The sequence below is a fragment of the Vombatus ursinus genome, unplaced genomic scaffold, assembly GCF_900497805.2.
Source record: "Vombatus ursinus unplaced genomic scaffold, bare-nosed wombat genome assembly UNPS02014781.1, whole genome shotgun sequence".
NCBI lineage: Eukaryota > Metazoa > Chordata > Mammalia > Diprotodontia > Vombatidae > Vombatus > Vombatus ursinus.
The window spans coordinates 20898742-20913571 of NW_020954559.1; the positions used below are offsets into that span (position 1 = coordinate 20898742).

A 14830-nucleotide genomic window follows, 5' to 3' on the forward strand; every position below is an offset into this window, starting at 1 on the left:
TTAGCTAAAGGGTTTTCATTTATCATCTCATATTTTGATTTGTCCCAGTGGAAAAGAAACTAAGGGCTGATCTTTTGCTTTCTTTTCTCAGGTAAAAAAAGGGAGACTTTGCATTTTCATTTCGTTTTGGTCCCCATTAGACTCTGAGCTCCTTGAGAACACTGACTGGCTTTTTGGTTGCTGTTCTAGCTGTTAGTTTCCCGTTTAGCACAGTGCCTGGCACATTGTATTCGCTTAATGAATGCTAGATGATTGACTGACTGACCTACTAGTTTCTTTTATTAACTGAAAGGTGTGCTGAAAGAAAGCGCCAAGCATGCAAATACCTTGCTTTCACTTTTCCTGCTCCTCAAATGCCCTGTCTTTATTCCTCTCTCTCACTCTTATTCCCTCCCTTCCAAAGTCTGTCTGCTTCCCCACCTCATTTGTAAACAGAAGGTGAATGTTTAGCTGACAGAATTATCCGCGTGTGACCAGATTCTGATAACTTCTAGACTAGCAGAAGCAGCAGCCCTGGGCTTGGCACTCTACCCCAGGTGAGGAGCCCTGGAATGCTGGTGTCAGCCTTACTGTAAAACTCTCCTTCCTGTAAGTTGATACGGCTGGGTTTTTCATCAAGATGTTTTCCATGAAAGACATCATTGGGTTAAAAGGGAAAGAAAACATGATGAAAAGAGGTAGCTGAAAGGGGGGTGGGAGTGGAGATGGCAGGAGATGAGAGGAGGGAGGATGGAGGAGGAGTGAGAGTCTGGCTGGAGCAAGAGAGCCTGACAAAGAGTGTTTGGGAGGAAAAGAAAACACACACACACGCACGCACACGCACTACAGACGAGAGAAAGTGTTGAATGCCAGCTGCTGGGAGCCTTAAAGAGTGAGTGTCTCCGATGCTTTTGTCTCCTTATATGGTAAAATGATACGGTGGGGGTTTCGCTAGGCTGCGAAGGCAGGCAGCTTGTATCCACACACCCTGGCCGCCCAACCGAAATCCGCGGAGGCGCCTCCGCTGCCCTTGCACGGTGGCGGGATCCCGGCGGGTGGGTCCTGCGCCTCCGCTCAGTACGCAGGCCATTGTGCTCCTTCCCAGGCTGCCCATGGATGTGACTCCCCATCCCTGGTCCAGCGAGTCCCACTAACGCGGCAGTGGCTGCTCAGTAAGTAGACCTCTCTTCCCTCCCTCGCTCGCTCCCCCGCCCGACTTCAGGCTGATTCCAGATCTCTCCAGAAGAGAAGCAAAAGGTTGGAGGTATGGCTGGAGGTGTGTTGCTTGAATAACAAAGGCTGCGGGGAGAGAAGTCTATTCCGCTGAGGAAGAACAAAAAGGTTGGGAATTTGGAGGGGGATTGTGAGTCTAGGAAGGATCCTGGCTTAACCGTCTCCTCCACATCACCTTACCAAGAGGGTGGTGAGGAAGGGCAGGAGAAAGGGTTCCTTGGGTAAATGAATTCCTTTAGATCCCTACTAGATGACAGAAAGGGACTGTTGTCATGTATTTAGTGAACATTTGAACAAAACTCTTGTTATGTGTGATACTGATGGTCTAATGCCTTGGCGTCTGGCTTAGGAGAGCCCGAGTTTCAATGTTTCTCTTACATCCCCGTGCATATTGAAAGCTTCCAAACTCAACAAAAGAGTGGCTTATTTTTGTGCTCTAACGGTAGTGTCTAAGAACGGAGGAGGATATCTAGGTCCATCTGCTTTTGTGTATCAGGAGTATTGTATTGTAAATAGAGAGAAAAAAAAACCAGATAGTTTAAGATAGAAAAGTTCTCTTTCTTGTGGGGAAAGGAATTGCAAAACCTACAAATCAAGAATCTTTCTTTGTTCTCAATTCAAATTAAAAAAAATTATTAAGCTGTATTCTATTAATTGCTATCTTTGGTTACCCTGTGATCATTGGAAGAAAGGAAAATGAAAATCATTGACTTGCATGCTTTTTCCTGCTTTTGCTTAATAAGACAAATCTAGTTTGTTTGAAATTTACTCCTTACTGCAATAACATAAAGCGCGTGTATTTTTGTTTAGGTGTCCAATTAAACCACTTATTTGGAAGTAATCGTAATTTGAGATTATATTAAAATGAATATAGTAGTGACAATATGTAGAGAAGCATGTCCCAAACCCAGCTGCTTAAGTCTAATTCATCTCAATGTAATGGTGCCAATGCTGCTTGTGTGTGTTTGTATCTAGAAACAGGAAAGGGTTGAGTGTTCTGATCAGTGAGCTAAAAATGTATTTTGTACAGACCTTAATTGGATAGAAATATACACATATGACACCTCTGTTTCAAATATTAGTAAAGTGAAAATGGCCTTGTTTTCCAAATAGTACCTTTACATGGACTTCTAAAAAATGTTGGTAGAGACTTCAGCCAGTTTGGATTTTGCAATATGCATTTCGTTCAGATATCAAATTTCAAATGTGTATGTTTTGGGTACCTGGAAATGTCAAGGAGGTTTTCTGCATGGCCAAAGACATCCACATATTCTTATCAATCCTTCACACTTTTTTTTTCAAAGCAACTCCATGACTAGAAGTAGTCAAGGTTAATAACACACCTGTTGCTTAGAAATCAATGGAGCAATTTTGTTAAATATGAGGAAGAGCTTCCTGAGAGTGAGGGTCATTCAGAAAAATGAAGTCAATAAAAGAGATGTGGGAAAGAGGTCTTTGTAAATAAGAGAGATGGTCATCTATCTAGGGTAGAGTTAGACCTAAGAGGCAAGAGAATAAATTAAACTGATTTTTTCTCCTGTGATTCTCCATGACTTTTCTTCTTTCCTAGAGTCTACCTTGTCTTTTCGTCTGTGAATTCCTTGCAAACTGTTTCTGTCCTTTGTAATTCCATTATACTAGAGTTTAGGCCAGAGTCTGATCTGGATCCTGGGTAGGTTAGTTAACCCAATTTTCTTCCTTCTCTGCATGTCTACTCCATATTGGGAATTGCAGATAAAAGTTGGTGCTTTTGACTTCTCTTTCCTGGGTCATCTAGCCATGAGAAGCTATGTACATGTTTTCTTTTCCACTTGTTAGGCTGCAAGTTCATTGACTCTAAGACTGCATCTTATTATTCATCTTTGTACACACTCACAGCCCCTAGGGTAGGCCCGCATACATACTAACCACTCAATAATTATTTGTTTAAAAATTTTTTCCAATAGAATATCCCTCTGTAGTTTTATCAGATAGAAGCCTCTAAAATGATGCTAAACTTATCATTTAAAAGACAGAACTAAACTTAAAAACCAAAAACCCTTATTTTTCTGAGGATAATCAACACCACTTAAAATATATTTTATAAGTGTGATAAAAAAAAGTTTGGAATAATCCACACATATTATGTCTGTAACAGGCTAGTTCAATTGATGAGTATGTAATGCAACGGAACACAAACTCCTTAATATCAGGGATTTTTTCCCCATTTTTCTTCTTTTATTCTGAGGTCCTTGCTTATAGTTGGCACTTAATAAATGTTGAATTTTTTTAAAGCTACATACAACCCTATACCTTTTTATGTCATGCAGCCACCAAAAAGTATGTCCAGAATTTTGGAAGAGGCAGTGACAACAATTCTCTGGCCATTAGGCCACCATGCTCATGTTCAGTGTCCTTACATCCTTTCTAGTTTTGTGCCTCAAAACTCATCTTCTTCATTAGTGTAAATCAGTCCTAACTTACCTGGAAAAATATATTGTGGGGTAGAATTTGGCTACCAAGAGTACCATGATAGACTTAATAAGTAACATTTCCAAAAAGTTTATAGACAGCAATGGTTTATATGCCTGTAGAGAAGGAAGCACATAAGACCTGATGGAAATGGAAGCAGAAATAGACTGCAAGAGGCAACTAAATAGGAATTGTCTCAATTTTTACTCGAATCATTTAAATAAATGAATGGTGGTGTCACAGTGAAGGATAGAAATAACAATAGTCCTGGGAGAAGGGAAGAGAGAAAATTTTTGATGGGCTGAAGCAGTAAGAAAGAGAACCTAAATTAACAGCATTCATATATAAGATGATCAAGAGAAGTAAAAGAATTTTTAGCTAGATTATGGAAGAGGATGTTGTGCTGGAGAATGATGGTGGTGTTAGAGAGTTAGGACAAAATGAGATTAAGAAATCAAAGATGAACTGAGAGATAAGTTAGAAGAAGGGGAAAAAAATGTAGTCTTCCTTCTCCTGATAGGGGACAGCCCGCAATCCATATAGGCAGAAACATTCATTCAACAATGATTTCTTAAGCAACTGCTATATGCTAGGTGGCACAGTAAAGAGAGTACCAGGCCTGAAGTCAGACTCATCTTCCTAAATTCAAATCCAGCCTCAGACACTTACTAGCATTGTGACTTTGGACAAGTCACTTAACCCTGTTTGCCTCAGTTTCCTCATCTGTAAAATGAGCCAGAGAAGGAAATGGAAATGGTAAACCACTCCAGTATCTTTGCCAAGAAAACCCCAAATGGGGTCACAAAGAGTCAGACACAACTGACACAAATGAACAACAACAATTATATGCTAGGTTTGGAGAATGTAAAGATCAGAAAAGAAACAGCCCTGCTCCCAAGGAGCTTATATTCTATTAGGGGAAAACAACATATAATAGATAAATACAAAGTGTGTTCAAAGTAGATATGAAGTGATTCAGGGATAGGGAGGAGGGTTGGTGAAAGGGAATACTAGCAATTGGAGGAGGGCAAAGATCAAGGTAGGCTTCTGCCAGGAGGAGGGACATCTAACACTGATACAGATGGAAAAGCAAGGTTTTACACACACACACACACACACACACACACACACGAGCCTAAGCCACTGAAACAGATGCCATTCCTCAAAGAAAGAACAAAATAGGGAGAAATATGTGTGTATAGGCATAGATAGATATAACATATATATATATAATGTATGTATAATGTACATCATACAATATACATAGTGTATGTGTGTGTATATATATATGTTATATGTGTTTATAGGCATCTTTATGTAATACTGGTGAAATCCTAAATCCTGGTGCAACTTACAAAAAAATAACCTTAGAATTGAGAGGGATCTCAGAAATCAACTAGCCCAACTCTTTTCTGAAACATGATTGCCTGCTATATCATCACAACTGACAACTATTTGAGGCGACCCACTCTACTATTGGATGTCTTTAACTGCTAAGAAGTTTGTCCTTTTATTGAGCTAAAATAGCTTCCCCTGTAAATTCAGCTAGTTCTGGATGAAAGCAGAAAAAGTCTAGTCCCTCTTCCACGTGACCAAATGCCAAATATTTTTAGGCAGTGATCACCCTCAAGTCTTGTCTTTTTTTCCGGGCTAAATGTCCCCAATTTCTTCAGTGAGTCCTCACATGGCATTATTTTGAGTTCATTTTGAGTTCAGAGGAACACACAGAGAAAAACTGTAAATCAAATGAGAACTGGAGATAAGACCCATAGGATCAAGGACCAGGGTTAGGAAAGAGGCCTTTGGTTTTATGGTAGATCTTCCTTTGCAAGACTAATGGCTGATGAAGAAACAAAGTAGACAAATAAATTTCCTGGATATATTCAAAAATCGGTGGGAAAGCTGGAAAATAGTGTCCTGTTTCATGAATCACAGACCCTACCTAAAGATGTATCTGGTACTGGTGATTCTAGGCACTAGGGTTATAGCCGTTTTTCACTTACTGATCTGGGGTGTTTGAGAATGAAGTACTAGCTAGTATTCACCATGGGCTTTCAGTTCTACAGAGAATGATTCTGTAGCACAAAATAGATACAGAACTATGCACAGTTGATACAGAATGATTGAATTATTATTCACTTTGTCAGAAGTGAATAATTTGGCATTTCTTCTTTTCTCATGTCCTTTCATTTCCAAGTCAATATTTGAAGAATATTTAAGAAGTGATCTGTTTTTGTTTAGTTAAGTATTATTCATATAAAACATTTCTCAGGAATATTTTTTAAAGTTTTGTACTTATAGGGACAGTTAAGTGGCACAGTATATAGCGCACCGGCCCTAGATTCAGGAGGACCTGAGTTCAAATTTGGTCTCAGACACATAACACTTACTAGCTGTGTGACCCTAGGCAAGTCACTTAACCCCATTGCCTAACCAAAAAAACCCAACCAAACAAAAAAACCCCCCAAAGTTTTATACTTACTTAACATTTTTGAAAACTAACAATTTACCTAGAAACACTGTTCACTTTTTCCTTGTGTCATTGATAAGGAGGTAATATGATGTAAAGGACAGAAAGAGAGTTAGATTTTGGGTCAGGAGACCTGTTGTAGTGGACAAGTATACCATTTGTCTATCTGTCTTTCCTTCCGATGTGGGGAAAACCTTCAAACTTTGTTTTCTCTCTTCAAAGCTCCAATCTCTTCTCTACATCCTTTCTCACAGCAGATGTCTTCATCTTCTATGAAAAGACACCAAACATACTGGGCTTCCTCTTTATACCCCATACCTCAGAACCACGTGACATCTTCAGCTGTCCTTTACTCCTTTCCCTGCAGAACAAAGAGGTGGCTTTTCTTTCTCCTTGCCAGCTGCTCTCCTCGGGGTCTCCTCCTTACCCCTACCTATCTCCTCTAAGCTTTGGTTTCACTGATTATTTACTTTCTGTCTTCTCTCTCTCTCCCTGGCTACTGACTATCTCCAGTGCCTATAAATGTGTTTGGATCTAACACATTCTTAAACAAAATAAGACAAACAAAAACTCACTTAATTCTTGAATTAATGTTGTTTTTTCAGAATTCATAAGATCTTTTCCCCCTCAATATTAAAAAAAAAATTGATCAAGTGCTATTCATTCTACTTCCTGAATTTAGTGGCAAGTGCTTCTCCACATGATTTTGTTTGGTGGTAAGAAGGTGATCACACTAGGGAAGAAAAAGGAAATAATCCACTTCCAAAATACTTACCTATCCAAATGAAATTAATTGAAGGACATTCTTTACAAATGGTCAAGTCCCTAGGATATCTGGAAATAGAGAATGCTGCAAATATCCAAGTGTATCAAATCAACAGGGAAGGGAGGGTTTAAGATGTAGCAGCTTCAGAATGGCTTCCCAGCTTTCTCTTTTGTATACCAAAGTGCTGTCACCTCTGATCTGTGTTAATTTTCCTCATATCCTAGGGATTCTAAGGCAGTGGTTGATGGGTAGTGAAAAGTGTTGTTTGAAAGGTCAAAGGAGGGAGAAAAGGAAGACAGAGAGAGTGTTTGACCCACCTCATGACTAACTTTGGACCTGTTCTTATTGACATGGCAGCCTTGACTCTTGTGGCCCTGGTTGGATTCTTCAAAACATTACCAGAGACCAGGAGTTTATTCTTTAGCAAAGTGTCCATGGGCTATATGGTAAAAGATCAAAGATGCCATTACATTTATTCATGGTTTAATTTTCTGATTTAACCCAACTCTTCTGACACTATCCAGACTCTAGTGAATGGTGTCAGTGTGATGAACAGATAAGCATTCGTTTAGGGTCTTAAGTTTAGTATTCCATATACTGAGGTGTTTTGCATTTGTAAGATAGACTAGCAGGCAAATATAAAGTGTGTATATATTTCCCAGTAAGTGCATATATTTTCTAGTAAGCAGTGTCAATCTATTTATATTCACAAAGAAAGAATGGCACTTGTAATTACAAAAATCTTAAATAGGAAATATATTTTTATGAGAAAAGTGACAGCACCAACAAACCAGGCATATGAAATGAATTGCCATGATCATAGTTTAATTAGACCTGCCATTTCCTCAAGCTAATATCTTATATCTCCCCTACTTTTCACTGCCAAAATCCTAGAAAGAGTCTTTACTTCCTTGCCTTCCCATCTTCACCATCCAGTCACTTATTAATTCCTTGCAATCTGGCTTCCTTCCCCCATTATCTGACCAAGATTGCTTTCCCCAAGATCTACAATTGGACGTCTTTAACTGTTAAGAAGTTTGTCCTTACATTGAGCTGAAATAGCTTCCCCTATAAATTCTACTAGTTCTGGATGAAAGCAGAAAAAATCTAGTCCCTCTTCCACATGACCAGATACCAAATATTTTTAGGCAGTGATCACCCTCAAGTCTTATCTTTTTTTGATACCTTTTTAACTGCTAAATCAATTCTGTCTTCTCAGTTCTCATCTATTTTGATCTCACAGCAACTGTCAATACTGCTAAACACCCCCCTCCTCCTGGACACTCTGTCTTTGCTTGGCTTCTGTGACCCTATTTTGTGATTCTTCACCTGTCTTAAAGGTGATTCAGCCAAGGAGACTGGAAAAAGAGTAATCATATATCACCTGCTCCTTTAATGTGAGTACAATCCATGGCTATAACCCATCGGTATAACCCATCTCTCTGTATACTTTCACAGAGAGATGGGTTATACCGATGGAAATTGTGGAAATTTTATCAGCTTCCATGAACCCCAGTATCATTGCTAGGTAGGTGACTTCCAAATCTTTTACTCAGCCCTAACCTCTCCCATGAACTCTAGTTGTAAATATATTAACAACTATCTCCTGGAGACCTCCTTCAGGATCCCTCCTAGTAATCTCGTGCTCAGCATATCCGAAACATAACTTATCTTCTCCTCTATACTCCTTGAGAGGATTGTTCTGTTTTTGTCTTCATATTTTCAGTGCCTAGCACAGTGTCTTGCACATAACAGGTGCCTAATCGTTGTTTATTAAATTAAATTGGGCTGTTATGGAGCTATGCAGGAATTTTATGCTCATGGAAATAGCTATGGGACAAATAAAAATGTAAGCATCTATGGGAATATTAACTTCCAGCAGTACCCTAGAAATCCCCAAATGAAGTTTCCCCTACCCAATATCTCTACTATCGTTACTTCCATAGAAGAATATTCCTTGACCCAAATTTCAGTGTTTTAAAGATGATCTCTATGTCTTTGAATGTGCATAGATTGTGTGTCTGTGCAGAAAGCCAGGGGCTGTTTGATGTTATCTAGAGCTGTAGTGCTTAAAATAAGGGAAGCTGGAGAGTATTCTTCAGGGAATTTCAAAGGAATGTTCTTTCTTTTTCTTTCTTTCTTCCTTCCTTTCTTCCTTCCTTCCTTCCTTCCTTCCTTCCTTCCTTCCTTTCTTTCTTTCTTTCTTTCTTTCTTTCTTTCTTTCTTTCTTTCTTTCTTTCTTTCTTTCTTTCTTTCTTTCTTTCTTTCTTTCTTTCATTCATTCTTTCTTTCTTTCATTCTTTCTCTCTTTCTTTCTAGGCAATCAGGCTTAAGTGACTTGCCCAGAGCCACACAGCTAATAAGTGTCTGAAGCCAGATTGGAACTCAGGTCCTCCTGACGCTAGGTCTCATGCTCTATCAACCGTGCCACCTAGCCACCCTAAAGCAATGTTCTTGATGGCAGCTACTTGACCTAAACTTGTCCTAGACCCCCTCCAGATTGTGCAGCTGGTACATAACTGGGTGCACCATTTGGAGAGATGTTTTCTCCCCCCTGTGGAAAACCATGAAGCTTCATCAAACTTACTATCACCTAGATGGAGGACAGCAAGGGAAATTAGTCTCAGTATGTTATATTCCATTCTTTAAATTAGGAGTGTTTAATACTAGCCATCTTATGTCAGGAATACCTGCCTAGGACCACTAAGAGGTTAAATGTCATAAGGCCACATTGCTAGGATATGCCAGAGCTGAGACTTGAACCAGGATATTCCTGACATCAGGTGGTTAGTCTATGGTGGAAAGGGTGACCTTGGGTCCTCAAAGACTATAATGTTTAAAGTTCACATTATGGAATTCTGGTCTGGAACGGCCCATGGATGAAGTGAAACTAAATTCCAAGATCGTCTAATCATTGACAAATGATGAATGATGAGTGATGACTATTTTTGGCCATAGATACTAAGGAGGCAAGAAGCTATAGTATGCACTGGTAGAAATAGAGCCCACAGGGATAAAATCTCATCCTAAAAGAATTGAAGGAAGTGTCTCATGTAAGACAAATTTACATTTTGGTGATTCATTTAACAACTATTTATTAGATACAAAAGCTCTCTGTGGCACTAAGGGAAATATAAAATATTTTATACCTTCTCTTCCCTAATGATACTTATTTATAAAAAAAAAATATTTCTCATGTCCATTCATTTGGGAGGAAATGGGTGGGGATGAGAGTAAAAGTAATAGTCCACTCTTTAACATATAAATAGGAGAGTGGAAGAAGAGAGAAAAGCTTTTTAAAAGAGTCAACATAACTTCCATTAGTGACTCATTTGCTGTATCCAGATGCATCCATAAATAGGGATATTTAAGTGTTTTCTTAAGGAATGAATCCTGTTATACATAAATTGGTAGGGAACATTCCAAGCTTTGGCAAAGAGGCATTAGGCTCTTAAGAAGCTAGCCTAATATAGATGGCTACATGCAGTGAGGAACTGACAGCGTAAACTAGGTGGTAGTGATTACTTAATGGGGCATCTGCTTACCCTAATGGAGAAGGAAATGGCAAATCACTCCAGTATCTTTGCTAAGAAAACTCCAAATGGGGTCACAAAGAGTCAGACATGACTAACCAACCAAACAAGAACAAACTTACCCTAAATCTCATGCTTGCCTGATCTCCACTGGGCTCCTGGTCATATAGTGAGTATTGAAAGTTACGTAGTAGGATTCTGGTGCAAGGTAGCCCAAATTTAATAGGAAACAAATCTGATTAGTGCTAATCTGTCAGGGGTCTAGCAAATTATAGATAGTTGAGAAATCCTGCTCAGAAAACGCCATCATAAATACCTGATCATGACATTCACAAAATAATAGATTTAGAGGTGAAAGTCATTTAGTCTAACTCCCTCATTTTGTATATGAAGAAACTGAGGCCCAATGACTCGTGCTACCTACATGACCTTCCAACTGTAAATTAGTGATCCAGATCGCAAAACCAGTATTTGAACCCAAGTCTTCTGACACTCTTTCCATGTTCTATCCAACCACAAGCTAAGAGCCAGTAAGACACCAATGACCTGAATGTGTCTCAGTTAGAGATTCTAATCAGAGAAAAATATCATATCCAGGTGTTAGGCAGGAAACCTATGGCTAAGTTTATAGATCAGGGCCCAAAATCCATAGAGAACCCATGAAAATATCAGATAGGATTCACTTCACCCAATCAGGATGAGGCAGCCTCATTTTAGGAAACCCAAGGCCCCACTAGCATTGGCCAGAACTTCATTAGAAATGAGAGCAGAGATAAATTACCCAGGAGGCATACAAGGTTCATGCTTAGGTGCCCTCAATAATAATAGCTACCATTTATATGTGCCAGACACTGTGCTAAGTGCTTTACAGTTATTCTCTCATTTGATCCTCACAACCCTGAGAGGTAAGTGTTATAATTATCCCCATTTTACAAGTGAGGAAACTGAGGCAAATGGAGATTAAGTGACTTGCCCAGGGTCACACAGCTAGTATATATAGGAGGCTGGATTTGAACTCTGATCTTCCCTACTCCGGGCCTGGTGCTGTATTCACTGCACCACCTATTTGCCCCAGTGGAGTTTAAACCTTTCATTTCTAATGCTGTACCCTGTGCATCATACCACCATCACACAGCTCTTGCTCTCTGTCACTCATTTCCAGTTGGAGGAGATTACAGGTAAGTTTTATGTATTTATATCAAACAGTACTGTATTCAAGCAATAATTCCTCCTTATAGCACACATCATGTTAAATATGTGAGCCAGCCTCAGAGCCAGAAAGACCTGTATTCAAGGTCTGCCTCTGACATGTACATACAGACTGTGTGACCCTAGACAATTCATTTAACCTCTGGGTGCTATAGGAGCACCCAGATTATCAGTCTCTCAGACCGTCAGTGAAGAGAAAGTGCCAAGGTTCCTCCCTGTTAGTTCCCTTCTGTTGTTGTTCTGTCATTTTCAGTCATGTCTGACTCTTTGTGACCTCATTTGGAGTTTTCTTCCCCCCCCCTCGAGGCAATCAGGGTAAAGTGACTTGCCCAAGGTCACACAGCTAGTAAGTATCCAGATTTTAACTCAGGTGCTACTGACTCCAGGGCTGGCGCTCTATCCACTGTGCCACCTAGCTGCCCTACCCTTAATTAAATCACAGGTTTAATCCCTCTCCCTATTCACTAATATTAAAAAGATTATGAATCTCTTCATGATTACGTGATCCAAAAAACAAGAAACTATCCATAACATTGTAAAAGGGTTTTTGCTTTTGAAATGCACGTTTGAGAACATAGGCAGAACTTATATACATCTAGCTCATGATTCTATAGAATTTGAAATACGTACTAACCATTATTTGGTGATGAGTAAAGCAGGTCAATAATAACAAACATCTGTATTATGATGTTTTATTTCACTTAATTGTCAGCTTTTCTCAAATTCATTTGACAGTGGAAAGGGCTGGCCCTGGGTTCAAATTCTATCTCTGATTCTTCCTACTTGAGTGACTTTAGACAAGTCATTTAACCTCCTAAGCCTCAGTTTCCTCATTTGTAGCCTGAGGGAGTGGGCTAGATAATATCTAAGCTGTTTTCTTGCCTAAACTGATTATCTTGTGACTTTATTTTTCACAGCTTCATTCAATCTATAGTAGTCTTTTTTTAATTTTCTCTTTGTTTCATACTTTACAAGGCCTTGTTTATGTTCTTAAAACAAATATAGAGCAATAATAATGGTTTATTTTGTGCTTAAATAGAAAATATGACTGAAAATGTTGAAAAATATAACTTGGAAATGAGTTTTTGCTGTAGGACTTTTCCCACTTTAAAAGTATTATAATATTTTTTCGAAAAATAATGTATGATTTGATATGATACCAAACTGTACCAAACATTCGAAAGAAATTCTCTGTAAGACTATGAATTGCAAAAAAGTGACTGATCTGAATTGGTAGTTTCCTTATTGGGAATTCTCTGTAAAGATGAAACCATAAATAATATTTGTTTATTAAATAATAGATAATATCTAATATTTATATTGCTGTGTGTACCATGCTAAGTGTTTTACAATTATTATCTCATTTGATCTCCACAAGAACCCCAAGAAGTAAGTATTATTATCTTGGTTTTATAGATGATGAAACTGAAGCAAACAGGTTAAGTGACTTGCCCAGGGTCTGAAGCCAGATTTGAATTCAGGTCTTCCTTAGTCCAGGCCTGGCACTGACCTAGCTGACCTGATATTTGGTTTTTTTAATGTTACAAACCATGAGAAAAGGTGCCCAAAGTTTTGGTGATTTAGATAGATAGAATTAGATAGGCAGGGATTGTTTTATTTTTGTCTTTGAATTTCCAGCATCTGATGTAATGCCTGGAGTATTTAGTAGGTGTTTAATAAATACTTGATAAGGATGACCAAAAGATTTTAATCCACCATTGAATGAAAATGGGAAGTGTTTCACAGCCCTTCTCCCTCTATAATATCATTTGAAGTGGGTCCTTGGATCCATTCTAAACACAATCTACAGGTATAAATTTCCTGTTTTTATCTTTCTTCTTCTTTGCCCTGAATCTCTTGCTCTTCTCTCCCTCTTTTCTCCCTTCTAATTACTTAACTCTCAATCTTTCTTTCTTCTTTACTTACCCCCCCCTTCCTTTTCTTTTCCTTCTCTCCCATACTTTCGTGATTTTTGAGTCTCCAACTTGAACAGGACAGGTCTTAAGTGTCTTGTTGGCCTGTAGATTATCTAACCCAATACTGGAAGATGTGTGTGTCCAATCGAATTCCCTGTTCAGAGGACAGTTTAATGGAGTAGGACTCAGAGGTCCTGAGTTCTTCTAGTCTTGACTGCTACTAACTGGATTCATTCATCCAATTTCATTCAGCCAATGAAAATAAATTTATCTACAAATATATTTACATTTTATTTGGAGAGATAGAGGGAAAGAAAAGAGAAGCAATTAATAAGCCTCCACATACCCAAAGGTGTTGATCCATATGGTTGGTAGTTGCCTGAGGTTTGAATTACATGTAGGGCAAGCTCTGGGGCTGCACTTAACCCACTTCTTGCTGACTTTCTGGATTTTTTGAGTTGGATGGGTAGCTGGGACTCTGTATTATTGTTTAGCAACTTCATTGGGTAAGTCCCCAACAGAAACAGCCAAATGCAGAGTCTTAAAGTACAGGATGGAAGGTGAGTAGGATGCCCTGCCCACCCTGGTTGTTCAGAAGTATTCTAACAGTTCTGGGAAATGACATCATGGCATGATTGAATCTGTCCAATCTGGGAATTTGTACCTTGAATCAGAGTCAATGAAATAACATTGCAGCAGTCATACCTCAAGCTTGTACGATACCTGTCTCCTTGTAGCTCCAAGTCTTCATTGCATAATCCTTTTCACATTCTTCTGAGCTGAGTAACAGGCAGTAAAGATGATAAGTGATTGGCCTTCCATGGTACCACATAGGGTCACTTCAAAACGGGCATGAAAACTCGAGTGCCCTATTTAAGTGAGAGCAAACTACTCCTAAGTACATTATACGGCAGTGAAAAGGAAGATTCACTGAGACTAGTTTTGTCTCTCTTTCATCTCATATGTCAAGTTCTAAGTCTTATCTTCTAAGTCTAAGGGAAATATGAAGTTGGGGGAGGTGGATACAGTGCAAAGCTCAAAGTAAACAAAAGTCTGTATAAGACAGGGTTTTTATAACTTAAATCCATGGATCATTTGGGGTGTGGGTAGGGATAAGAAAAATATTTCTCTTCTGTTTAGTATCACTTTGAAAAGAAAAGAATTAATTTTAAACTGTTTAGAAGTAGAGAAAGGAACTCCTAGGTCTCCTGATGGTCTGCAGACTATCTAACGCAATACTGGAAAATGTGTGTGTTCAATAGAATTCTGTTAA

At 38.8% G+C, this 14830-nt stretch overlaps 1 protein-coding gene across 3 annotated transcripts in view; it reads left to right on the top strand.

Annotated features, from left to right (window-relative positions):
• Positions 1-569: 569 nt before the first annotated feature.
• The window catches only part of LOC114046317 (four and a half LIM domains protein 2), a 68938-nt gene continuing 54677 nt past the window's right edge, over positions 570-14830 (top strand). Inside the window, exon 1 of one of the 3 annotated variants that reach the window (XM_027866615.1) lies at positions 570-588. The gene's annotated coding sequence lies outside the window, so the exon portion shown is untranslated. Of the gene's footprint in view, positions 589-768; positions 872-954; positions 1152-14830 lie in introns of those variants that run through there. The other 2 variants (XM_027866614.1, XM_027866613.1) reach the window with 2 other exon arrangements.